At 36.1% G+C, this 26,012-nt stretch overlaps 1 protein-coding gene and 1 pseudogene across 6 annotated transcripts in view; both read right to left on the bottom strand.

Annotated features, from left to right (window-relative positions):
- Nucleotides 1–26,012, bottom strand: part of Tfdp2 (transcription factor Dp-2) — a 161,341-nt gene that overhangs the window by 128,791 nt on the left and 6,538 nt on the right. The window lies entirely within an intron of this gene.
- LOC114091584 (U6 spliceosomal RNA) lies at nucleotides 13,449–13,541 on the bottom strand (annotated as a pseudogene).

Genomic DNA, 26,012 nt, shown 5'->3' with positions numbered 1-26,012 from the left:
GGTAGGCAATAGTCATTCATTCATTCATTTACTTATCCAGCAAATACTAAATAGCCACTTAAGTACAAGGAACTAATCCAAACACTGGGAACAGCGTAGTGGATGAGAGAGTCTATTATCAACAAACCTTCAAATGTAATTGTTTTATCTTACATCCCTCACTCCAAAATGCACAAAGGTAACATTAATGAAATAAAATTACACTTAGATAAACATTATAAAAAGAAATGATTGTAATAGAGACTTCTTTCATTCAATTAAAAATCAAGACATATGCTTTATTGGCTTTGAGCAAAAGTTTAACCTTTTAATTAAAATACACTTTTTAATAAAAAACACTTTTAAAACTTTTGTATTTTCTTTATGAATTATTTGTAAATGTGTAATACATGTGTTAAACCTTCAAAAATGTCTACAAAGTAAATAAAAGAAGCAGGGAATGTTTCAAGAAGTTGCCATCTTTGGCAGTACTGACGATTCTGAGATAAATCAGTCATGCGCACTGATGCATTATGTTTATCCAGACTCAACAATTGCACAGTTCTTCCTGCCACCAAGGTCTTTTGCTAGTTAAAAAAATAAATAAATAAATAAGTAGGATTTCTTCTTCCAGCTTCATGAACACATTATGTCAAGCTCAAAAAGTCAATCTTTTGACCCCACCATCTGCCATGATCTCTTGTCAGTTTCAGACAATGCAACCCCACAGATGGTCTCAAAATGCAAGTCCTTCGCCATTCCAATCACAATTTCATAGCTCTAACTACCAAGCCTTTTAAAATGATCTACCAATAAAAAATAAATATATATACTTATATATATATTATATATATTTACTTATATATGTCTGTGTGTGTGTGTGTATATATAGAGAGAGAGAGAGCGAGAGAGAGAGAGAGAGAAAGAGAGAGAGAGAGAGAGAGGGAGAAGAAAGCAAAAATAATTACAAATAAATCTGTAGAATTAAGCAGTAATATCACTTGAATCGGGGCTTATAGACTTTTTTGATCCTGAAAATAAAAGAGGCTACAAAAAATTAAAATTTCAGAAAAGGCAGCATATTTAAATAACAAACATTACTAATTTTATAAACCTGCTTATTATTCAAAGTTTATAAAATACACAAAATAAGGGATTTGGGGTGTAGCTCAATGTTAGAGCATTTGTCTAGCACATGGGAGGCTCTGGATTGTATCCCCAGCACCACAAAACAACAAAACAAAAAATAATAAAGCAAAAAGAAACTATTAGTCATATTGGGAGTATAATCCAGTGGCAGAGTACATGTTTAACACATGCAAGGCTAAATGAAAGGGCTGGGATTGTGGCTTAGCAGTAGAGTTCTCGCCTAGCATGTGCGGGGGCCCTGGGTTCGATCCTCAGCACCACATATAAATAAATGAATGGAATAAAGGAATTGTGTCCAACTACAAATATATATATATATATATATGTATTTTAAAAAATGAAATAAAAAAACAAATACCAGCCATAAGCCCACCCATAAGAGGCAATCATGGTAACTGGCACAAAGTCCTTCAGCACTCTAATGTACTTCTTTTTTTTCCACTGTAGTACTGGGGATTAAATCAGGAGTGCATTGCCATTGAGCTACATTCCCACCCCACCTCTATTTTTGAGACAGGGTCTTGCTAAATCATCCAGGCTGGCCTTGAACTTGTGATCCTCCTGCTTTAGCCTCCCAAGAAGTTGGGATTACAGGTATGCCCCACTGCATTCAACACTTTTTTTTTAAATTTGTTCTAGTTATTTATACATTCCATTTTGACACATTGTTCACAAATGGAGCAAAATCAACTTTTGATATATTGTATTACAAGATATTTCCATAGACGGTGATAGTAAGTAGCTTTCTAGGCACTCTCCCAAGTACTTCACATGTATGATATCATATACTTCTCACCACAAGTCTATCAGAAAAGTATTATTACTGTTTTTATTTTACAAAAGATAAAATTTTTAGAGGGATCCAAGATGGTGAACTGGAGGGAGACTGCATTGCTTATTGCTCTGAGACTCAGGATTCAAGCAGAGCAACTACTGTTTCTCTGCAAGGCAGCCCTAAATGCCCACTGATTCCCCTGCTGTTTACTCCCTATTAGCCTACTGTCTACCAGCATATTACCTGCCTTTTGAGCACAGATCCCTTGCTGACTGCTGCCTACTGTCTGCCATTTACTCATTTGACCACCTCTTGCCTGCCCATCATGCGCTGCCCATGTCCACCTGCAGATAGCCCACCAATAGCCTGCAGACTGCCCACAGGCCACCAGCAGATCACCTGCTACCCACTAGTCCATTGTCACAGTACCCGTGGGTTTGGTTACACGTGGCTACTGCCATCTTGAAACACTAACCAGGGCCTGCAGGTTTGCTGCCTCCACAGCCATCTCCTCCGGGTGCAGCCACCTCAGTCTGGGGACACCAGCCAAGGCCTAGAGATATACTGTCGGGCTACCTGCAGATCTGCTTGTACCTGAGGTCTTCCTGCTAGGTGTGCTAGTGGCCACTATCTAGCTGCCTCTCTGCAGGGTCTCTCCTTTGTGTGAGCAGCTCTCTAGTGGTCTCCCTGCAAGTCAAAAAGGCATTGAAATCTGGGGATTGCAGCAAGGCAGAGCCTGGGGAATCTGAAGCCCAGGTTTGTCAGATTGCAGCTGGGTTTGTGCGGGCCAGTCTGGATCTAGGCCAGTCTGGATCTAGCAAGCTGGTGGAAAGCAGGAGACTAGGGGCAGTTCCAGGAGCAGGGCGGCCCAGGTTAGAGAAACTGGAGAAAACAGGACTCTCTCCAGCACACAACAGAAAGGGCCAGCTATAACTGCAAGGGGTGGGAAGACTGAAAGAGAGTGTGAGAGCATCTTGCTATAGGCTCACCCACCCAACTGCTCTGGCACCTAGTAGAGCCACCATCAATCTTCAGACAACCCCACTTATCAGTAAAGAAGGAAAGCTGAGAAAATTTTTGAAAGCCAATGGAAGCTATCATTCAATTTCCTAATGAGAATTTCCTTTTTTTTTTCTTTGCCCTCTCTCTCATATCTTTACCATCTTTGAATCCAAATATTTTTCATGCATCAATTTATTGAAATGGGATGTCTGAATAGCATATTATAGTTTTGTTGTGTATCCTTATTTTTACTTTTTTTTAATCTGTATATATTTTTTCTCTCACCTATCTGTCTCCCTGGATTCTCTTTCTTATTTCTCTGATAATAACAACCAACCTCTATTAATTCCTCCCTCACTCTTACGATAAATTTTTTTCCTCTACCTTCTCTCCTTCTCCCTCATAAACATCACATCTCACAGTACTTGTGTTCCCTCACTGAACATCATTAGAAACGATAAATCCTTTTGACAAACTTACTGTTATTATATTATAGACAATAACTGAACACATCGTTTCTGTTTACTGTAACAAAACTGTAGATTCCTTAATAGGAGTTATTTGGTTTAAGGTTATATACTGTTTGCATTCGGTGCTGTTACTTTGGTCTCTCCCTTAAATAAAGCTGAGGTAGTGGAAGCCTTTAGGGACACTATAAGACTATAGGGTAGAAACTACCGCCTCAGATCTATACCACTAGATAAGACACACAAACAACATGAAAAAAACAGGGAACAAAGCCCCTACTGTTCTAACAATAGACTGACCCCCCCAACATAAACAAAATAGATCTTCCAAATAAAAATTAAACAAAGAAACTATAGAGCTAAATAATACAATCAATGATTTAGACTTAACAGACATATATAGAGTATCTCATCAATCATCAAGGGAATACACTTTCTTCTCAACAGCACATGGATCCTTCTGTAAAATAGACCATATGTTTTGCCACAAAGCAACTCTCACCAAATACAACAAAATAGAGATATCACCCTGCATTCTATCAGATCATAATAGCTGGAACTAGAAATTAATGATAAAATAAAAAATAGAAGCCACTCTCAACACTTAGAAACTAAATAGCGTACTCTTGAATGAACAATGGATAGCAGAAGACATCAGGGAAGAGATAAATTCTTAGAGGTAAATGAGAACACTGATACAACATCAAAATCTTGGGCTGGGGATATAGCTCAGTTGGTAGAGTGCTTGCCTCACATGCACAAGGCCCTGGGTCCAATCGCCAGCACCACCAAAAAATAAACAAATAAATCTCTGGGACACTATGAAGGCAAAGCTAAGAGGAAAGTTCATTGCATGGAGCTCATTCATCAAAAGTATAAAAAGTCAAAAATAGGGGCTGGGGCTGTACCTCAGGAGTAGAGCATTTGCCTAGCATGGGTGAGGTACTGGGTGCGATCCTCAGCACCACATAAAAATAAATAAATAAAATAAAGGTCCATCTACAACTAAAAAAATATTCTTAAAAGAAGTCAACAAATAAATGATCTAACAGTACATCTCAAAGCTCTAGAAAAACAAATCAACACCAAAAGGAGTAGAAGACAGGATATAAATAAAATCAGCGCTGAAATCAATGAAATTAAAACAAAAGAAACAACTGAAAAAACTGACAAAACAAAAAACTGGTTCTTTGAAAAAATAAAATAAAATTGATAAACCGTTAGCCACGTTAATGAAGAGAAGGAGACAGAAAACTCAAATTACTAAAATTCGTGATGAAAAAGGAAATATCACAGAAGACACTATTGAAATACAGAAGATAATCAGAAACTATTTGAAACTGTATACTCCAATAAAATAGAAAATCTAAAAGACATCGACAGATTTCTAAAGACACTCAAACTGAATCAGGAGGACATACACAAGTTAAACAGATCAATTTCAAGCAATGAAACAGAAAATGCCATCAAAAATCAAGACCAGACGGATTCTCAGCTGCATTCTACAAGACCTTCAAAGAAGAACTAATACTCCTCAAATCATTCCACAAAATAGAAAAGGAGAGAACCTTTCCAAACTCATTCTGTGAGACTAGTATCACCCTGATACCAAAACCAGACAAAGACACATTAAGAAAACTTCAGACCAACATCCCTGAGGAACATAGATGCAAAAATTCTCAATGAAATTCTGGCAAATCGCATACAAAAACACATTTAAAAGATAGTGCATCACAATCAAGTGGCATTCATCCCAGGTATGCAGGGTTAGTTCAACATACAGAAATCAATAAACATAATACATCACATCAACAGACTTAAAGACAAAAATCATACAATCATCCCAATACAGGCAGAAAAAGCATTTCACAAAATACAGCACCTCTTCATGTTCAAAACACTAGAAAAACTACGTATAGTAGGAACATACCTCAACATTGTAAAAGCTATCTATGCAAAGCTCAAGGCCAACATCATTCTAAATGGAGAAAACATTCCCTCTAAAAACTGGAACAAGCATTCCCTCTAAAAACTGGAACAAAATAAGGTTTTCCTTGAAAACCTAGCCAGAGCAATCAGACAGACAATATAAATTAAAGGGATACAAATAGAAAAAGAACTCAAAGTATCACTATTTGACAAGGACATGATTCTGTATTTAAAGGATCCAAAAAATTCCACCAGAAAACTTCTAGTTCTAGTTCTATGAAGTGGGGGGGCTGGGGATATGGCTCAAGTAGTAGCGCGCTCACCTAGCATGCATGAGGCACTGGGTTCGATCCTCAGCACCACATAAAAATAAAATAAAGATATTGTGTCCACCTAAAGCTAAAAAATAAATAATAAAAAAAAACTTCTAGTGGAATTTTTCAGCAAAGTAGCAGGATATAAAATCAATAGCAATAAATCAAATGCATTTCTATACATAAGCAATGAATTCACTGCAATAAAATTAGAAAAACTACCCCATTCAAAATAGCCTTAAAAAAATAAATAAACTACTTGGGAATCAATCTAACAAAAGAGGTGAAAGACTTCTACAATGAAAACTACAAAACACTAAAGAAAGAAACTGGAGAAGACCTTAGAAGATGGAAAGATCTCCCATGCTCTTGGATAGGCAGAATTAACATTGTCAAAATGGCCATACTACCTAAGGCATTATACAGATTTAATGCAATAAAAATGCATTCCTATTAAAATCCCAATGACATTCTTCAGAGAAATAGAAATGGCAATCATGAAATTCATTTGGAAAAACAAGAGACCCAGAAGAGCCAAAGCAATTACTACAGAGCAACAGTAACAAAACTAGACATGTGGACCAATGGTACAGAATAGAAGACACAGAGACAAATCCACACAGATACAGTTATCTCATACCAGACAAAGGTGCCAAAAACATACATTTGGAAGAAAGATATCGGAGTATTCTACTACTCAGCTACCTTCCCAGCCCTCTTTATTTTGAGACAAGCCTCGCTAAATTGCTGAGGCTGGCCTCAAACTTGTGATCTTCCTGTCTTGGCCTCACAAGTGGCTGGGATTAAAAAGAGGTGTGCACCACCATGCCCACTGCATTCTAATTCTTTAAAAACCAGTAATATCAGCAATATTTTATAATTCTTTCATAACTGAAAAGCTCTCTCATTCCTTCACTATACCAGGTAAATTTATATTCACTATCAATAATCCACTTATCTAGCAATCAAACTACCTTAACCAAATGGAACAACACTCTAAGCTTAAAAAAAAAAAAAGTCCCCAGTGTGCTCAAATTAACTTTCACCAAACCCAAGCACTAATAACGGGAGTCCTCAAGCCTTATTTCATCTTCTTGATTTCATTTAACATAAGACTAAGAATGTCAATTTGCTTAACTTGAAAACTAGAAGTTTCAGACCAGAAGTCAATCATACTCAAAAGAAAGGATGAGGTAATAGGGAACAAATGGAGCCAAGTACAGTGGCACACACCCAGAAGCCCAGGAGGCTGAGACAGGAGGATCACAAGTTCAAAGCCAGCCTCAGCAAAAGCAGGTACTAAGCAACTCAGTGCTGTCTCTAAATAAAATACAAAATGGGGTTGGGGAAATGGCTCAGTGGTCAAGTGCCCCTGAGTTCAATCCCCAGTACCCCCAGAAAATAATAATAATTGGGAACATATGGGCTGGGTGCTGTTGTCAATGAGCATATTAACAAAGCAACTGTCCACTAGAAGCTTAATACTAAAGGGCAATTACACATGGAGTTAAAGTTCATCCAGTAAATTCTCTAAACTAGGATTCCCCCCTCATTCCTAGATAAAACTCAATTATTGAAATGGATTATTGACATATTCCTATACATGCTTCTACATAACACCTAAACAATACTTTCATTTCAAACACATTGTCAATATTTATTATTTGTTCTTGATTATTAAGAACAAGTTCGCAAGAAAATAACCATTTCTGCCCCTATCCAAAGAATCAACATCAGATGAGATCATTCAAATTTAAAACAAAATCACATTCCAAAATCCTGCCAAGAGCCTAACTGAAAAGTTCTTTTATCAAGCAGTACATGCCAAAGTTTAAACCATGAATTCATTTATGCACAATGACTACATGGATTAGATCACCTGTTGCACATATGCTGCTTAGCAAACTCTAATTTCCAGATCAACACAGCTTTGGATTAGCAGCACAACTGTTAAGACTTATTCTTATTTGATCCATCACAACAGGTTTGATGAGTGTTTAAAATAGCATTTTTGTGTTAATATAAGTTTATAGACAATGTACTGTACAAAGGATTATGCAAGCATGGTGTTCAATTTACCAAAGAAAAGAAAAGGAGACAAAAATGGAGCACTCAAAAGGAAGCAATTTGGGATGGGGAGTGGATAGATGTAGCTAAGTGGTAGAAGGCTTGGCAACCATGCATGAGGCCCTGGGATGGATCCCCAGCACCACTACAGCAATATTTTATGAAGAAAACATCACAAGTTCTAATTCTAATATGAACACCACTGTAGTCACAAAAGTGTCTAATCTATGTTCAAATGAAAATAAAATAAGTTTTATAAACAGCATCATCTTAAGAGTTATTTAATAAGTATTTCCCCAAAGTAACTGTACAGAATAGTTACCTCCATTTTACAGGAGGGAAAACTGAACCAGATGACAGGTTTCAATAACCTATCCTTCATACTGAACCAAAGCTTACAATAAAGTTTAGATAAATGAGATGTTACCATATATATGTTCCATGTCATTAAAAGTTTTAAACATTTTCCATCTTAAAGTTATTTAAGAAGGGCTGCGGTTGTGGCTCAATGGTAGAGCACTTGCCTAGCATGTGCAAGGCACTGGGTTTGATCTTTGGCACCACATAAAAATGAATAAATAAAATAAAGGTATAAAAAGTGAAAAAAAGTAATTTAATATTTTTAAACACTTAAAGGATGTTTGTGATATTTGCAAATGTTTAAGAATATATATTGAGTGTTAAATAGCATAAAAAGATTTAAAGGAAACATGGGAAAATGGCAAAGAAAAGGAACACTCGTTTTACTTGCAGCACTTGATTTTTTTTTTCCATGTAATATTTACTGAAATTCTAAAACAGTCAAAACCACCGATTCACATGACAGAATATGATGAAGGTGTGAAATCTGTACTAACCAAAGGTTAATGGTAAAAACTGTCATCAATTTTCTCAAATGTTAAGCAGTGAAAAGGGGAACAATTAACAAATTCACTGTAAAATAACCCAAATTTATAGAAAAGATCAAAAAAGGAAAGGAAAATCATTCTAAATCCTATCACTGAGAGAAAAACCTAATGTTATTTGTACATATACTTTCAGGTACATGTACATGCACAGATGTATACTTATATGTAAATGTAACATTTATATAAAAGGTACATAAGCAAGTCATATATTCTATTAATGCCAACTTGATTCAAGATATCCTATAGCAGAGGCCTCCATAATAAAGAATTGCATATTTCAAAAATTCTTCCAATAAAAAAAATTTTAAGGGCTGGGATATAGTTCAGAGGAAGAACACTTGCCTAGCGTATGCAAGGCCCTTTGTCCAATCCCCAGTACCAAAAAAAAAAAAAAAAAAGTATACATGTTCATGACAAAAAAAAAAAGGCAGCCTCAGGCTGGGGTTGTGGCTCAGCAGTAGAGCGTTCGCATAGCACATGCAAGGTCATGGGTTCAATCCTCAGCACCACATAAAAATAAATAAATAAAGGTATTGTGTCCTACTACTACTAAAACATAAATATTTTTTTTAAAAAGGCAGCCTCAACCACTGCCCTCTCCCATCTCCTTTTTATTTCTTAATACCAGAAAAGGAGTACCATAAATGGAAATGTACTTAATTTTATATTTGTGTTCTTGGTTTTATGTGTGTGTTACGTGTATGGTATATATATTTTTAAACATTACAGGGGATTGAACTCAAGGGCTGTTCTACCACTGAGCTATATCTGCATCCCCCACTTTTGAAAATTTTTATTTTGGGCTGGGGATGTGGCTCAAGTGGTAGCGCGCTAGCCTGGCATGCGTGCGGCCCGGGTTCGATCCTCAGCACCACATACAAAGATGTTATGTCTGCCGAAAAACTAAAAAGTAAATATTAAAATTCCCTCTCTCTCTCTCTCTCTCTCTCTCTCTCTTTTAAAAAAAAATTTATTTTGAGGGCTGGGGTTGTGGCTCAGTGGTAGAGCTTTTGCCTTGCATGTGTGAGGCACTGGGTTCGATTCTCAGCACCACATATAAATAAATGAATAAAATAAACAGCATCATCTTAAAAGTTATTTAATAAGTATTTCCCCAAAGTAACTGTACAGAATAGTTTATTTTTAAATTGTAGTTGGACACAACGTCTTTGTTTTATTTATTTTTATGGTGCTGAGGATTGAACCCAGGGCCTCGCGTGCACTAGGCGAGTGTTCTACTACTGAGCCACAACTCCAGCCCCTAAAATAAAGGTTTTTAAAACAAAATTTATTTGGAGACAGGATCTTGCTAAATTGCCCAAGCTAGTCTTGAACTTGCCGTTATCCTGCCTCAGTGCCCCCTCCCCCAGTAGCTGGGATTACAGGCATGTGCCACCACACCTGGCTCTAAAAAAGTTTTTAATTTACAGATGATACCTGAAAACATTTCAGTTATAAAAACTCAATACACTTTAAATCTCACTTGTAAATTTCATTGTCAGTTTGGTAAATGTCCATGCAGAGTTCATCCTATGCATTTTCATATAAGCATTTATATGTAGAGAAATATCATTTTTAGTGTTTTAAAATATTAGTCTTATTAAATGATACCATACTGTAATGGTGATTTTTTTTTCATTTACCAAAGATAGATATGCTAAACTGGTCTTTAAATGTTACAGTCATGCATCTTAATTCTGGTGATCAATCTATACATGTGTACTATGCTTATATGAATCTGTACATGTGATAACACATCACAGAGCTGTATATAAACACATAAGAAAACAGTGGAACACACTGTGATTGCAGCTGTTCCAGAGACTGAGGCAGAAAGATCTCAAGTTTAAGGCCAGCCTGGGCAACTGAGACTCAATCTCAAAATTAAAAAAAAAAAACAACCCTGAAAGGGGGAGCTAGGAGATAGCTCAGTGGTAAAGCACTTGTCTCACATACATGAAGCCCTGGATTCAATCCCCAGTACCACCAAAAATAAAACAAAATACAAAAAAAATCAAGTGTATACAAAAACTGGTAAAATCCAAGTAAGATCTGTAGTCTAGTTAATTGTGTTGTGTCAATGTCAATTTCCTGGTTTTGATAACATACTATAGCTAATTTACATATTATCACTTGGGAAAAGCAGAGTGACAGGTTTACAGGACTTCTCCGTACTACTTTGGCAACTTCTTTTGAGTCTACAATTAATTTAAAATAAGAAGTAAAGGAGATAATAACTGCATAACGTTTGTATAACTTTTACATTTAATTTCATTTAATAGTTAATATAACAACATGGTAAAAAGCAGGAGGAGCCAGAAATATAAAAAGGTACTAAGTGAAATGTCATTCTCCCAAAATGTGCCCCTATCTCCCTATTTACCATTTGCTGCATTTACACCTCACCAAGGACAGTCATTCCTAGTCCTTATGTTTCTTGTATATTTACCTCAAGTTTCTTTAAGCATACACAAACAATATAAAAATATTCTACTTTTCCTTTTTTCCTCCAATGCTGGGGATTAAACACAGGAACCTGACCTTTCAGGCTACATATCCAGCCCCTGCTTTTTCCATTTTTCATAAAGCTGAATATATTGTTCTGTACCTTACACTTAACAATTGAGCTCTTTTCATTTTTTATTCTTTTTAGTTATTTTTAAAATTCTATGCAACATTTTTTTGGGGGGGGTGTTGGAGATTGAACTCAAGGGCACTCCACCACTTAGCCACATCCTCAGCCCTATTTTGTATTTTATTTAGAAGCAGGGTCTCACTGAGTTGCTTAGCATTTCACTTTTGCTAGGCTGGCTCTGAACTCAAGATTCTCCTGTCTCAGCCTCCCGAGCCCTGGTATTATAGGCATGTGCCACCATGCCCAGCGTGCAACTTTTTTTTTTCCTGGGGTTCCAGGAATCAAACCCAGGGCCCACCAAGACCCAGTGCATGCTCCACTAGGCAAGCACTCTATCCCTGAGCTACATCCCAGGCCCGTTTTGAGATTTGCCATAGCAATACAAAAAGAATATCTGCATTCCCTCTTACACTGCTAATATGTTGTTATTATTCAATTTAAAAAGAAATGAAATTTTCATGTATGCTACAAAATAGATGAAGCTTAAGGGCATATGCTAAAGTGAAATAAGCTACTCACAAAATGACAAATATAGCACAATTTAACTTGTATGATATAACTGGCGGAGGCTAATTTATAGAGACTGAAAGTAGAATGGTGGCTTCTGGGGCTGGGGGTGAAGGAAGAATAAGAACTATTGTTTATTGGTACAGAGCTTTGGTTTTACAAGACAAGAGGTTCTGGAGATGGATGGTGGCAATGTTTGCGCAATAATACACACGTACTTCATGACACTGAGCTATGCACTTTCAAATAGTTAAGACGAAAATAGTTAAAATAGTAAATTTTATGTTGTATGCATTTTACATTTTACATTTAAGAAAACTTGGAGGGCTAGGAATGTAGCTCAGTGGTAGAGCACCTGTCTAGCATGTGAGGCCCTGGGTTCAATCCCCAGCAAGACCAAAAAAAAAAAAAAAGGATAAAAAAAATCAAAAGCCCCTCCCCCTGAAAAAAAAATCAGAAAAACAAATTATCTAAAAAGGAATGACTATTACACTGCACAGGATTTCTCAAGAACAATGCAAACAAAAACCAAATAAAATAATACCCACAAGATGCTAGGGTAATATACTAGAATTCCAAACTATCTTTCAAAAATGAGGGTGAAATAAACACATTTCCAGCAAGAGGACCTTCAGCACGCTCAATAAAGATACCTTCAAAGGCTGTACTTCAGGAAAATGAAACCACAAAAGATTCAAAATGAATTCAAGAAAGGGGAAACACAAAAATTTAAAAAAAAAAAAGATGAGTATATGTGAAAAAAATCATCTGTATGAAGCTATACTGACTAATTTAGAAGATGAAATAAGGGAGGGAAAACAGAAGGAAATGTAGCCTAGACAACAATAACATAAGAAGAAAGAAGTGTCGCTGGCATTAAAAAATTCTAAAGACCCTGTATTATTAAGGAAATACTGTTCTAAATGAAATATGCTTGCTAAAAATTTAGTTAACCACTAAAAATATTAAAGGAATTATAGGTAAACTTAATTTATGATTAGTAACAAAAATCAATGTAGATCAACACAAAATCAAAAAATACTTGGATGACATAGTGGCAGAGAAAAGCCAATAGCAACAAAGATTGAATACTTTGAAATATTTAACAAGCAAAGCATATGCCTATGTGAGAGAATTTTAAAAATAGTGTCAAGCTGGATATGGTGGTTTATACCTATAGTCACAGCTACTGGGATAACCGAGGCAAGGTCAGAGTCGGGGTAACTTGAGCCTTGGAATTTGAGGCCAGCCTGGGCAACATAGCAAGATTCCACCCCGCCCCACCCACCCCCCAAAAAAAGGAAGAAGAAACAACACAGTTTACACAATGGCCTACATACACATACATCACATTACTGTAATAGACAAAAAATATAAACAATCCCAAAGTCCACCAACCGGTGAATAAACAAAATATGGTATATACATACTATGGAATATTTGGCAATGAAAAAGGAATTACTGATACGATGTATACCATGAATGAACCTACAAAATGTTATGCCAACAAAAAGGACCAGTCACACAAGGTCACATATTTTATGATTCCATTTGTATAAAATATTCAGAACAGACACACTGATTGAAACAGAAAGATTAGTAGTTGACAGGGATGAGGGAGAATGGAATGGGGAATGACTGGTAATGGGTATGGGTTTCTTTTATTTATTTGTTTGTTTTTTAATAAAATCTCTCCCAAAACCATCATCATTTTTAAAAAATATGAAACACTTCATGAACTTGCACAGGGCCATGATAATATTCTCTGTATCATTCTAATTTTAGTATAGATGCTGCCCAAGCAAGCACTGAGCTGGGGTTTCTTTTCAGAGTGATGAAAATGTTTTGGAATGAAGTAGAGATAATGGTTGCATATATTGCTGAATATACTAAAAACCATAGAATTGTATACTTTAATAAGGGAATTTTATGATACATGAATTTTTAACTCAAATAGAGCTATTTAAACCAACAACTATATGAGAAAAGTTTTTAAATAACCCTCAAAGAGGACTGTGGGTATAGCTCACTAGTAGAGAGTGAGCTTAGCATGAACAAGGCCCTGGATTCAATCCCAGGCATTAAATAAATAACCCTAAAAGACAAATAATGGAAAGACACAATATTCTTGAATAAGACAATCCACTAAATTAATTTTTTAAGTTCAATGTAATCTTGGCAAACATACTAACAAGCCATTTTCTGATCTGTATGAGCTGATACTAAAACTGATAAAGAGTACACACCTGTAATCCCAGGCATTCCTTAGGTTGAGGCAGAAGAATCATGAGAAGCCAGCCTGGGCAACACAGCAAGATCCCTTCTCAAAAATAAATAAAATTGATACAGAAAGAGGGGGGATATAGGCCAGTGGTAGAATGTTTACCTAATTCCAGCACCACCATTAAAAAAAAAAATGGACATGAAAAAATGCAAGAATAACTAGAAAATGATTGAAAAGGAAACATGACAAAGACAGGCAGCCTTACCAAACATTAACACATACTATAAAGCACCTGGAGTTAAAATATTGTGATACAAGTTCATGAACAGACCAAAAGATCACAGAAACAGAACAGAAAATCCAGAATTAGACCAAAATACATAAAGAAATACAGGATATAACAAAGGTGGTATGTCCAATCACTGGAGAAATATGGACTTTTTTTTCCAGATGATTTTTTTTTGTAAAGTGTGGCAAAATACACATAACACAATGATGTTAAGTACAACCACTTTATTGTACAACCAATCTCCAGAACTCTTTTGGTTCTAAAAAATTGAAACTCTAAACCCATTAAACATAAACTCCTCATTCACTCCTGTCCTCACAGCTCCTGGCAACTATCCTTCCACCTTGCACCTCTATGAATTAGACTACTCTAGGTACCTCAAATATATAGAATCACTCAATATTTGCATTTCTGTTACTGGCTTATTTCAAGTCATATAATGTCAAGCTTTATTCAAATATAGCATGTTGGATTTTTTTTAAGATTAAATCATATATATATATATAAATATATATATATTTACCACATTTGGTTATCATCGTTCAATGGACATGTGTTGCTTCTACATTTTAACCATTGAAAACATAGAGGTACAGAGAGCACCAAGAGACCCTGTTTTCAATTATATACTCATAAATGAAACCGATGTCATTTGGAAATTCTTTTTTTCTTTCTTTCAGCCATGCTGGGGTTCAAACCCATGGCCTCATGCTTGCTAGGCAAGTATTCTACCACTCAGCCATATCCCTAACCCTTATTTTTAATTTTTTGAGGAACCACCATATGCTTTCCACAGCAGCTATATCATTTACATTCCTACCAGCAGTGCCTAAAGGATCCAATTTGACCACATCTGCTCCTATACACCAATACACTTTCTTTCTTTTTTGGACGTGAAGGGGTATATTTCATTTCACTGTGGGTTTGATTTATATTTTCTTAATAATTAGAATGCTGGGCACCTTTTTATGTGCTTGTTGGTCATCTGTACATCTTTGGAGGAATATCTATTTGAAAGCTTATGTTTATTTTTTAATCAAGCTGTTTTGAGTTTTTTATTGTTGAACTATAGGAGATTTTTTTCTTGCAGGAGGTGGTACTGAGGATTGAACCCATGGTGCTGTACCACTGAGCTACATCCTACAAAAGACCTCTTAATTTTTGAGACAGGGTCTCACTAAACCGCAGAAACTTAAACTTGCAACCCTCCTGCTTCAGCATCCCAAGAAGATGGGATTATAGGCTTGTGCCACCATGCATGGCTACAGAAGTTCTTCATATATTCTAAATATTAAACTTTTTTTCCTCTTTTTTTACTAAAATTATATTGCAGTTTAGAGTAATTTAGGAGGAATTGCTATCTCCTCAGTATGACAGTATTTCCATTTATGAAGATAATTGAACTCTATATTTCATTAGATCTTCTTTTATATTTTTTAAATTTATTTATTTATTCTAATTTGTTATACATGACAGCAGAATGCATTTCAATTCATAGTACACATACAGAGCACAATTTTTCATGTCTCTAGTTGTACACAAAGTAGAGTCACACCATTCGTATCTTCATACATGTACCTAGGATAATGATGTCCATCTCATTCTACTCCTGTGCCCCCTCCCTTCCCCTCCCTCTCCTTTGCCCTATCTAAAGTTCCTCCATTCCTCCCACGGTCCCCCCACCCCCATTATGGATCAGCATCCACATATCAGAGAAAAAATTCAGCATTTAGTTTTTGGAAATTGGCTAACTTCACTTAGCATGATATTCTCCAACTCCAACCATTTACCTGCAAATGCCATGATTTTATTCTCTTTTATTGCTGAGTAATATTCATTGTGTATATATGCCACATTTTCTTTATCCATTCATCTACTGAAGGGCATCTAGGTTGGTTCCACAATTTAGCTATTGTGAATTGTGCTGCTATAAACGTTGATATGGCTGTGTTCCTGTAGTATGCTGTTTTTAAGTCCTTTGGGTATAAACCAAGAAGTGGGACAGCTGGGTCAAACAGTAGTTCCATTCCCAGTCTTCTAAGAAATCTCCATACTGCTTCCATACTGGCTACACCAATTTGTAGTCCCAAATATTGAATGAATCTATATATTTGAGGTATGAGTGCCTTTTTCCCCACATCCTCGTCAACACTTATTGTTGTTTGTCTTCATAATAGCTGCCATTCTGACTGAAGTGAGATGAAATCTTAAAGTTTAGATTTTCTCTAACTGCTAGAGATGTTGAACATTTTTTTCATGTATTTGTTGACTGATCGTATATCATCTTCTGAGAAGTGTCTGTTCAGCTCGTTGGCCCATTTATTAATTGGGTTATTTCTTTTTTTGGTGTTAAGATTTTTGAGTTCTTTAAATATATTAGAGATTAGTACTCTATCTGATGTGCGTGTGGTAAAAATTTGCTGTAGGCTCTCCATTCTGTAGGCTCTCTATTCACCTCACTGATTGTTTCTTTTGCTGAGAAGTTTTTAGTTGATTCTTGGTTTTATTTCTTACACTACAGGAATCTTATTAAGGAAGTCGAGGTTTAACACACATAATGAAGATTTGGGCCTACTTTTTCTTCTGTTAAGCACAGGGTCTCTGGTTTAATTCTTAGGACCTTGATCCACTTTGAGTTTTGTGCAGGGTGAGAGATAGGGGCTTAATTTTATTTTGCTGCATATGGATTTCCAGTTTTCCCGGCAAGCACTTTTTGTTGAAGAGGCTATCTTTTCTCCAATTTATGTTTTTGGCACCTTTGTCTAATATGTGGCTCAGTGGCAGAGCGCTTGCCTCGCACACATGAAGCACTGGGTTTGATCCTCAGCACCACATAAAAATAAATAAAGGTACTGTGTCCATCTACAACTAATATTGACCTCTTATCAAATACGATTTTCAAATATTTTCTGACATTCCATGGTTGCCTTTCACTCTGCTGATGGTATCCTTTGGTGTGTAAAAGTTTTTAGTTTTGATGTAGTCCAACTTATTTTTTTCTTTATTGCCTGGCTTTTGTGGTCCTATCCAAGTAATCACTGCCAAATCCAATGTATAAAGCTTTTCCCATGGTTTCTTCTAACCATTTTATACTTTAAGGTCTTACATTTGGACCTTTGATTCATGTTAACTTTTGCATATAGTATAAAGATCTAACTTTGACATATGAATATACAGTTTTCCTAACATGATTTGCTGAAATGAATGAATGTCCTTTCCCCACTGAACAGTCTTGGCACCCTTGTATCATTTGCCCATACATTTGAGGGTTTTTTCCTGGGCTATTTTATGTCTGTCTATATGCCAAAACTATAAGTTTTGATTACTATAGCTTTGTTTTTTTGTTTTGTTTTGTTTTAATTTTTTTTAGTTGTTTTATGGGCCTTTATTTTATTTATTTATATGTGGTGCTGAGAATAGAACCCAGTGCCTCACACATGTGAGGTAAGCACTCTACCACTGAGCCATGACCCCAGCCCAATATAGCTTTGTAATAAGTTTTAAAATCAGTAAATGTGAGATGTTCAACTTTGTTCTTCATTTCTAAAATTGTTTTGGTTATTCAGGGTCCCTGGAAATACCATATGAATTTTGGGATGGATTTTTTAACTTCTACAAAAAGAAGTGTCATTGGAATTTTTATAGGGAATGGCACTGAATCTGTATCTTGCTTTGGGTAATACTGGTATTTAATGATTTGAAGTCTTCCAATGCAATAACTCAGGACAGCTTTCCAATTATTTGTATCACTTTGCTGAATTTGTTTATTAATTAATTCTAACAGATTGGGGAGTTTTGTGAAATCTTTACGGTGTTTTCTCATATAGGACCATATCATCTGCGAAGAACGATAATTTTACTTCTTCCTTTCCAATCTGGATGCCTTTTACTTCTTTTTCTTGTCTAACTGCTCTGGCTAGGACATCCAGTATTAGGACAAAAGTGGTGAAAGTGGCATCATTGTCTTGTTCCTGATCTTACAGGAAAAAATTTCAGTTTTTCACCATTGAGTATGATATTAGCTGTTTGGCTTGCATATAGGCTATTATTATGTAAAGGCACTTTCCTTCTATTCCTACTTTCTTGAGTGTTTTTATCATAAGAGGTTGTTAAATTCTATCAAAGATTATTTCTATAACAATGGAAAAGACAGCATATGTGTGTTACCTGAGATTAAAACCAGAGTCTTGCATGTGCTAGGCACGTACTCTACCACAGAGCTACATATCCCACCAAGGCTAGCCTCAAACTTACAATCCTCTTGCTTCAATGCCCTGAGTAGCTGAGAAGATGGACTTTTCAATAAATAAATGGTAATGAATAGTTACTTGGAAAATGATAAAATTAAATCCACATTTTACAACATATATAAGAATGAACTCCAGAAGGATTAAATATTTAAATGTAAAACATGAAAGCAAGTAAATATCAACTTAACCAAACAATTGAGATAAAAAATTAGCAATAAAAATATTGATATAATTAATTCTTTAACATAATGCTATTTGAAAGAAAGATACATTATTTTTGTTTTATTTACCAAAATATACCATAAATATTGGACAAACCAAAAAACAATGGACATTCTGATCAGTAATCTCAGAAGTATCAGGGTCATGAAAGACAAAGAAAAACTAAAGGGTATTATTAGAAAAAGAAAAGACTAAGGAGAAAGTAATTGTATGTAGATCTTAGAATCCCTGAACAGAAAAACTGGTAAAATTTAAATCAGGTCTGAATTTTTAGTTAATAATATTGTACATTATCATGTTACCCTTGATAATTATACGGTCACATGCTGCTTGATAAAAGGAATAATTCTGAGAAATGTGTCATTAGGTGGTTATTACATTGTGTGAACATCATAGATTATAATCACACAAACCTAAATCATATAGCCTCCCACATGAGGCTATATCATGTATCCATATGGCATAGCCTATTGCTCCTAGAGCTATGATGAACAAAACATGGGATTAAATAAGCATAAGAGACTCAATAAACATGAGTGTATGAGGTTGCTGCCAACATAATAAGGAATAGTGTTTTACAGCAAATTTTTTTTTTTTGGGTGGTGGTACTAGGGATTGAACTCAGTGGCACTCTACAATTGATCTCTACATCCATATATTTATTTATTTATTTTTACAGGGGTAGCAGGGATTGAACACAGGGGCACTTAGCCACTGAGCCACATTCCCAGCCCTATTTTGTATTTTATTTAAAGACAGGGTCTCACTGAGTTGCTTAGGGCCGTTGCTGAGGCTGGCTTTGAACTCATGATCCTCCTGCCTCAGCCTCCTGAGCTGCTGGGATTACAGTCATGTGCCACCACTCCTGGCTATTTATTTTTATTTTGAGACAGGTTCTCTCTAAAGTGGTAGGGCACTTGCCTAGCATGTGTGAGGCACTGGGTTTGATTCTCAGCACCACATATAAATAAATAAAATAAAGATCCATTGACAACTAAAAAATATTTTTAAAAAATTTAAAAAAGAAGTCAGTAAACTTCCCATGGGGAAGAAGGGAGATGGTAACAGTCTGGTTCTGGATCTAGGATGATGGTTACATAGATACATTTAGTTAATGAAAATTCATCAAGCCATATATTACTTGTATAAATTTTTTAAATCTGTTGTGGTTCCTCCAAAAAGCATTTAACATAGTTTTACCTATGGGACTAAAAATATGAGAAAGACTTTCAGAAATTAACAAATTGAAAACAGCCAAATATTCATCGATAAATTTCTTAAGTCATATGATCTGCCCAGATTGAGTCAGGAGGATATAGACAACCTAAACAGACCAATATCAATTGAGGAAATTGAAGAAACCATCAAAAGACTACCAACTAAGAAAAGCCCAGGACCGGATGGGTATACAGCAGAGTTTTACAAAACCTTTAAAGAGGAACTAATACCAATACTTTTCAAGCTACTTCAGGAAATAGAAAAAGAGGGAGAACTTCCAAATTCATTCTACGAGGCCAACATCACCCTGATACCTAAACAAGACAAAGACACTTCAAAGAAAGAAAACTACAGACCAATATCCCTAATGAACCTAGATGCAAAAATCCTCAATAAAATTCTGGCGAATCGGATACAAAAACATATCAAAAAAATTGTGCACCATGATCAAGTAGGATTCATCCCTGGGATGCAAGGCTGGTTCAATATACGGAAATCAATAAATGTTATTCACCACATCAATAGACTTAAAAATAAGAACCATATGATCATCTCGATAGATGCAGAAAAAGCATTCGACAAAGTACAGCATCCCTTTATGTTCAAAACTCTAGAAAAACTAGGGATAACAGGAACATACCTCAATATTGTAAAAGCAATCTATGCTAAACCTCAGGCTAGCATCATTCTGAATGGAGAAAAATTGAAGGCATTCCCTCTAAAATCTGGAACAAGACAGGGATGCCCTCTCTCACCACTTCTGTTCAACATAGTTCTCGAAACACTGGCCAGAGCAATTAGACAGACGAAAGAAATTAAAGGCATCAAAATAGGAAAAGAAGAACTTAAATTATCACTATTTGCAGATGACATGATTCTATACCTAGCAGACCCAAAAGGGTCTACAAAGAAACTATTAGAGCTAATAAATGAATTCAGCAAAGTGGCAGGCTATAAAATCAACACGCATAAATCAAAGGCATTCCTGTATATCAGCGACAAATCCTCTGAAATGGAAATGAGGACAACCACTCCATTCACAATATCCTCAAAAAAAATAAAATACTTGGGAATCAACCTAACAAAAGAGGTGAAAGACTTATACAATGAAAACTACAGAACCCTAAAGAGAGAAATAGAAGAAGATCTTAGAAGATGGAAAAATATACCCTGTTCATGGATAGGCAGAACTAACATCATCAAAATGGCAATATTACCAAAAGTTCTCTATAGGTTTAATGCAATGCCAATCAAAATCCCAACGGCATTTCTTGTAGAAATAGAGAAAGCAATCATGAAATTCATATGGAAAAATAAAAGACCCAGAATAGCAAAAACAATGCTAAGCAGGAAGTGTGAATCAGGCGGTATAGCGATACCAGACTTCAAACTATACTACAGAGCAATAGTAACAAAAACAGCATGGTACTGGTACCAAAACAGGCGGGTGGACCAATGGTACAGAATAGAGGACACAGAAACCAATCCACAAAACTACAACTACCTTATATTTGATAAAGGGGCTAAAAGCATGCAATGGAGGAAGGATAGCATCTTCAACAAATGGTGCTGGGAAAACTGGAAATCCATATGCAACAAAATGAAACTGAATCCCTTTCTCTCGCCATGCACAAAAGTTAATTCAAAATGGATCAAGGAGCTTGATATCAAATCAGAGACACGCCGTCTGATAGAAGAAAAAGTTGGCTACGATCTACATACTGTGGGGTCGGGCTCCAAATTCCTCAATAGGACACCCATAGCACAAAAGTTAATAACTAGAATCAACAAATGGGACTTACTCAAACTAAAAAGTTTTTTCTCAGCAAAAGAAACAATAAGAGAGGTAAATAGAGAGCCTACATCCTGGGAACAAATCTTTACTCCTCACACTTCAGATAGAGCCCTAATATCCAGAGTATACAAAGAACTCAAAAAATTAGACAATAAGAGAACAAACAACCCAATCAACAAATGGGCCAAGGACCTGAACAGACACTTCTCAGAGGAGGACATACAATCAATCAACAAGTACATGAAAAAATGCCCACCATCTCTAGCAGTCAGAGAAATGCAAATCAAAACCACCCTAAGATACCATCTCACTCCAGTTAGATTGGCAGCCATTATGAAGTCAAACAACAACAAGTGCTGGCGAGGATGTGGGGAAAAGGGTACACTTGTACATTGCTGGTGGGACTGCAGATTGGTGCAGCCAATTTGGAAAGCAGTATGGAGATTTCTTGGAAAGCTGGGAATGGAGCCACCATTTGACCCAGCTATTCCCCTTCTCGGTCTATTCCCTAAAGACCTAAAAAGAGCATGCTACAGGGACACTGCTACATCGATGTTCATAGCAGCACAATTCACAATAGCAAGACTGTGGAACCAACCTAGATGCCCTTCAATAGATGAATGGATAAAAAAAATGTGGCATTTATACACAATGGAGTATTACTCTGCATTAAAAAATGACAAAATCATAGAATTTACAGGGAAATGGATGGCATTAGAGCAGATGATGCTAAGTGAAGCTAGCCAATCCCTAAAAAACAAATGCCAAATGTCTTCTTTGATATAAGGAGAGTAACTAAGAACAGAGTAGGGTCGAAGAGCATGAGAAGAAGATTAACATTAAACAGGGATGAGAGGTGGGAGGGAAAGGGAGAGAGAAGGGAAATTGCATGGAAATGGAAGGAGACCCTCAGGGTTATACAAAAGTACATACAAGAGGAAGTGAGGGGAAAGGGAAAAATAATACAAGGGGGACAAATGAATGTCAGTAGAGGGGGCAGAGAGAGAAGAGGGGAGGGGAGGGGAGGGGAGTGGGGATAGTAGAGGATAGGAAAGGCAGCAGAACACAACAGACACTAGTATGGCAATATGTAAATCAATGGATGTGTAACTGATGTGATTCTGCAATCTGTATATGGGGTAAAAATGGGAGCTCATAACCCACTTGAATCAAAGTGTGAAATATGATATATCAAGAACTATGTAATGTTTTGAACAGCCAACAATAAAAAATTTAAAAAAAAAAAAAAGAAAACAGCCAAATATTAATTCAGGTAGTTAAAAAACAAAGACTGTAGGCCCAGAAAAGTCCAGAAAGCACAACTGATCTACTTCCTTTCCTGATCTTTAGCACCTGTTTTGTTTTCTTGAAGAAATATGAGAATTTGTGAAAGAGCTAAGAATAAAAATAAATAAAAAATGCCTTACTGGAGAGCTATGAGACCCAGTAAGACTCACATACAGTTAGTATCAGAAAAAATAATCTGTGAGGGGCTGGGGTTATGGCTCAGTGGTAGAGCACTTGCCTAGCATGCTGAAGCACTTAGTTCTATCTTCAGTACCACATTTTAAAAAATAAATAAATAAAATAAAATAAAGGTATTTAAAAGAAAATATAAACTGTGAGCGTTTCCTATTTTGTTCATATTTTACACATAAAAATTTTCCAAGCCAACTACAGCAGCATATGCTTGTGATTCCAGTTACTTAGAAGGCTGAGGCAGGAGGATCATAAGTTCAACAGAAACCCTGTCTCAAAATAAAACTTAAGGTCTGGGGAATGCAGCTCAGTGGTAGCGCACTTGCCTAGCATATTAAGGCCATGGGTTTAATTCCCAGCAATGCAAAGAATAAAATTAAATTAAATTTAAAGGGCTGGGACTTCAGCATACATTATAAGAACAATTCCCTTACATGCATGAGGCCCTAGGTTCAATCACAAGCACCATGGGGGGAAAAAAAAGTTCACCTTTTCCATTGTTACACAAATAATCTTAGACATAATTTAACACCTTTCTATGGTAAAAACACTCAAGAAAGTAGGAATAAAAGTGAAACCCTGTCACAAAATAATTTTTTTTTTTAAATGTTGGGGATGTACTTCAGTGATAAGAATGCTCCTCGGTTCATTCCCTAGTTCTGCAGAGGGGGAAATTTTTTTTTTTTTTTTTTAAACAAAAGCAGACTAGTTACTTAAGACAGATACAGATCAACTACAAAATTCACCAAATCACCATCATCACAACATGAAAAAAATACATTCTGCCAACTGCTGTAGGAATCTAATAACTAACTAGATGGTGGGCTGAAAATTACTATACCCTTGCAGTAGTTAAAAATGAGAAAGAAAATCAGAAAATGTTTTACAAGATTAGTGAATGAAATTAATATCACAGAGTTTTTTTTCACTCAGTGGGTGTGGTGGTGCACACCTGTAATCTCAGCAAGCTCAGGAGGCTGAGGCAGGAGGATCACAAATTCAAAGCCAGCCTCAGAAACTTAGCAAGGCCCTAAACAAGGCACTTAGTGAGACCCTGTCTCAAAATTTAAAAATAAAAAGGACTGGGGATGTGGCTCAATGGTTGAACACCCTGGGTTCAATTCCCATATCAAAATATAAAAAAAACCTGAATTAAATTCTTTCTTACAGGGAAAACTACTAAATTTGTATGTGTGTGTGCCTGTGTGTGTATTAAACACATACATACCTACATATAGACAAACATATATATATATATAATATTTAGTAATACCTTTATACGTAGACAGTAATACCTATATACATACCCAGACAGTCTAACAAAGCTTTGTTTAGAAGTTCGTGAGCAAGCTTCAATGGAAACCTAGAATTAAAAATAAAGTGCTATATTTTCTATTTGATGACAGAGACACTACTCTGTTTTCAATTACACTAAATTTCTGGTTACATACCCAACTTACCAGATATGCCCATTTCCCTATTCATAACAGCATCCTTGACCACAACATCTTTGACTATGAAGTACAAAGGTTTTACTAGATATGACACTCCTGCTCTATGACTAACATTACTATTATATTTTTAATCTTTTACCTTTTTGGAACACTTTTAGCTTTTTTTTCTTCTTTCGTAACAATTTTAACATTTCACATCATTCATGATATCCTTTAGCCTCCATATAATTTGTGCATCTATGGTGCTAGGGATTGAACTCGGGACCTCACACATGCTAGGCAAGCACTCTTCCACTAAGCTACATCCCCAGTCCCCTATCTATAATTTTTTTAATAATCAAAAGAACTTGTTTCCAGGAGCATGCCTGTAATCTCGGCAATTTGGGGGTGCTGAGGTCAGCCTCAGCAATTTAGCAAGGCCCTAAGCAACTTGGCAAGACCCGGTCTCAAAATAAAAATAAAAAAGGGCTGAGGATGTTGATCAGTGGTAAAGCACCTCTGGATGCAATCCCCAGTACCCAAAAGCAAAATAAAAGAAGCTGTAACGTGTTCTATATGTATGATAAGAATTGTGATGCATTCCAGTGTCATATGTAAACAAAAAAAATAAAAAGCTGTAACATGTAGCCAGAGGACATATAGGCCTTACAAAAAATGATATATTTATGTTGCAAAGAAGAAGTAAATTTAACAGTATACATCTTATCTAAGTACATACTTATTTCTATTCACAATATGCTTATCACATCGCAAAGCTCATAATCACACAACCAATTAAATGAAATATAATTCAGTCAGGCACAGTGGCACATGCCTATAATTCCAGCAGCTCAGGAGGCTAGGCAGGAGGACCACAAGTTCAAAGACAGCCTCAGCAACTTATCAAGGCCCTAAGCAACTTATTGAAATCCTGTCTCTAAATAAAAACTAAAAAGGGCTGGGGATGTGGCTCAGTGGTTAAGCATCCCTGGATTCAATTCCCAGTACAAAAAAAAAAAAACAACTAATTTCTCCCTTTTTGCATATAGGACTCTTTGAGGACTGAGACTTTATCATGCCCCTTTGTCAACTCAGCGTCTCATAAAGTGCTGGTAACATAGTAAACATTCTTAAATGTCTGTGGAGTGACTCACACAAAGACCATTGGTGGGGAGCCACCATCCCTCTATGCCTTCAATCTGGATGCTGCTTCATGCCATCCCTAAGAATAGGAAGGTTAAAAAGGCTTGAGGCACTGAGGATGTAACTCAGTATCAAAACATGCACCAAGCATGCCCAAGGCCCTGGGTTCAGTCCCACCCATGGGCACACAGGCACATAGGAATACATACACACACACACACACACAC

The sequence above is a fragment of the Marmota flaviventris genome, chromosome 8 (genome assembly GCF_047511675.1).
Source record: "Marmota flaviventris isolate mMarFla1 chromosome 8, mMarFla1.hap1, whole genome shotgun sequence".
Taxonomy (NCBI): Eukaryota; Metazoa; Chordata; class Mammalia; order Rodentia; family Sciuridae; genus Marmota; species Marmota flaviventris.
The sequence above is the reverse complement of the archived record's forward strand: the minus strand, read 5'-3'. Positions and strand labels throughout refer to the sequence as shown.